Here is a 3044-nt window from a genome sequence, read left to right on the forward strand (position 1 = left end):
AGGTTATATCTGTTCAAAGATATGATACAACCTAAATGTTCAACTGTACTTAATTTATCATTGTTTTTCATGCTTTAAATTACGATAATCACAGTGGCGATAAATAACAAGAAATTAGCAAAACATTAAAAACAAAGTCATTTTCAATTGTGGTTGAAGTCACAAGAATCTATTAAAACAATCTCATATCTTCATTTCAAACACGTTTTTTCCACATTTAAATGCCATATTTAGCTTATCTTCATGACATTTCCTTAATTCAAAAACAGTAAACAACTGTAAGATTAGAAAATCAAACAATTAAATAATAGAGTAATTGCAGATAATAGGGGAAATTGTGTTTAAAATACCATTTCTAGTGAAAACAGGCCTACAATCTCAACATTAATAGCTGGAAAATAAAGGCATTTATTAGCATTCTTTATAATTATTTTAACATAAAGAACCTATGTTATCAGATCATTTCCTTAGATGTGTTTCAAATAATTGTAACCACATGTGAAGAAATTAAACGGTTATGTTTTATTTTATATTTTTGTGAGAGTTTTCCTGATTCGTTGCCTTTTTATAACGTTTTTAGAAAGGGATTTCGTATTTACAGAACAAAGGCGCCAGCTGCTCAGACACGTTCAATCAGGGTTTATCTTTACAGGGAAATGTAAAGGGTATTAAAGGTAGAACACTTGGAGTATTTGGAAATGTACCTTGTTGGAAGTAGGCGAGAAACAGAGACAAGAGACAGAAAAATGTCATGTTTGGAGAATGTTTCAGTGAAAATGAGCCTGAGGGGAAAGAGCCACAAAGCACCACTCCCTGAACTGCCTGACTTTAAACTGCTGCCTGTGTGAGGTGTCGGGGGGGGCTCAGAAAAGCCTTTTAAACATGGGAGTTATTGTTCCCTCTGTTTTTTCCAAACCTCCCATCCTCCAAAAATGTACCTTCTTTCTTCCTCTGCCCTTTAACCTCTCCCAACCCCCATCCCTCCATCTCACGTCTCTGTTCACATTTCCCCTCCTTCCTCTCATCGGCCAAAGACCAAACAACCGTGATGGATCGTCATTGATAATTTCCCACCACGAGAAAAAAAAAGCTTAATGGAGAAGTCTTTTTGGGGGGGGTGGGAAGTGAGTTCTTTTTTTTTGCTTCATCTTTTTCATGAAGTAGTAGTAGTAGTAGACCCCACCTCGAGCTCAGAGCCCCCGTGCACCCTGCCTCCTCCAAAGAGTGCCTCCCTCCCCCTCCCCCTCCCTCTTGAAACAGACTCTATGGACTGCATGCATGACATTCCAGCTGTGTGGGTGGCACAGCCTTTTTTACATGCGTCTCCAACAGTACACAGGGCTCCTAAAGCACAAGAACCTCCACCCATGATCTACCTTCAGATACCCTCCGTCACTCAGGAGCTCTGTTCTACATCACCCTTACCTGGGACAGTCCTTGAGAAACATGAATAAGTTGTCATCTAAAAGGTAGAGAAGTTCATAGCAGGATGTGTTAAACAATAAGTCATTAAACATATATCTCTTTCCTTATTTTTCTTAAATCCTGAGACCTGCAGGTCATCTTTAATAGCTCAGAAAACATTTGTAGGATTATCAGCTTGATGCTTCATGACTTTGATACACATGTTGGGCTGATGATGTTTTAGACGTACGGTTAAATAAGCCTGATTACATTTCGTTAGCTGTTTAGCGGTTTTCTGAAATTGGTGTTTAAATATTTGTTTGTAAAAAGACTAAAAGTTAAACCTCACTATGTAGGATAACATGCTGCAGATTGTTATGGTCGGTAACTTTTAAATATGTACTGTTCATGCAAAGCTTAAATAACATGTAAAACGACTAAAAGGATAACTTTATGTCCATTCATGGGAAGGGTTACCACATCAATGTTTTTGTATTTGGTTTCATAGAGGTTTAAAAGACAAGAAAGAATATTTTAAGCCAAACGAAAATAGGTTGAATTTACAGATTTTGTTATTGTTCATATTCTTACACATTTAAAACAGAAGTGTTGGACTCCAAACGCTGAGGAAGTTAAGCAAATTCCGACAAAACATAATTGATAAAATGTGTTTTATGTTACTGCTTTTAATATTCTTTATACTTCTCAAATCAAACAAAAAGAAATTGCCACTCTATCCATTAGGTGATTATACAATAACTTTAGTAAGTAAGTAAGTAAGTCAGTTAATTTCAAATATAAGAGTAGAGTTTCCGAAAAAGCAACATGTGTATGTTTCTACAAGAACGTTTATCCAGTGGTTAAAAAAGCATTTGTTTAATTTTGACTTTACTAAAAACCAAAGTAAATCTTCTGCACATCGAAACTTCTGTTTTCTTACTTGTTAATGTGTCAATTGTATTTATGTGCACCAATTTAATGTTTTCCTCAAGGAGCTTTACAATCTGTACAGTTTATGACTCCCTGTAGACCCTCTACTCAGACAATGAAAAGCTTCCCAAGAAACGCTTTGACTTTATATGCAACAGTGATAATGTCATTAATATTATATCCACCATAACCCCCCAACAGAGTTGTAGGATTAGCAAACAGACAAACTCCACTTCCTCAAACCTACACACTTCCCCTTAACAATATCCTCCATTAAATCAATTAGTCATGATCCCAGGGGATTATCACTCAAGTTTTATTGAGGCTCCAAGTCCACTGGTGGGAGACATCGATTCTTAACCGCTGCCGATAAACAACAAACCTCATCCATAACTCACAGCCGCCCGACCGGTGTACATGGAACTTGTTTTTCCCCTTTTTCCACAGGGTGAGTGCATGAGCAGAGTCCAAAGGCGGAAAAAACTCCATTAACTGAACTTCAGAGGAATTCCTCACTTTACATACGGAATGCACTTTAGGTCAAAGGGCAAAGGGCCAGAGGGGAATCCACCCGCGCCCAGGCAGGCAGGTCTTATTTAAACAAGCCAGGAATGCCTGGTTGGACGAGAGGAGAAGAAGAAGAAGGCGAAGGAACCTCTCTGCCATTAACATGAGCAGGGGCCACCGCCAATAAATACCAGCACTTTTTA

This window comes from Notothenia rossii, assembly GCF_949606895.1.
Source record: "Notothenia rossii genome assembly, chromosome: 11".
Taxonomy (NCBI): Eukaryota; Metazoa; Chordata; class Actinopteri; order Perciformes; family Nototheniidae; genus Notothenia; species Notothenia rossii.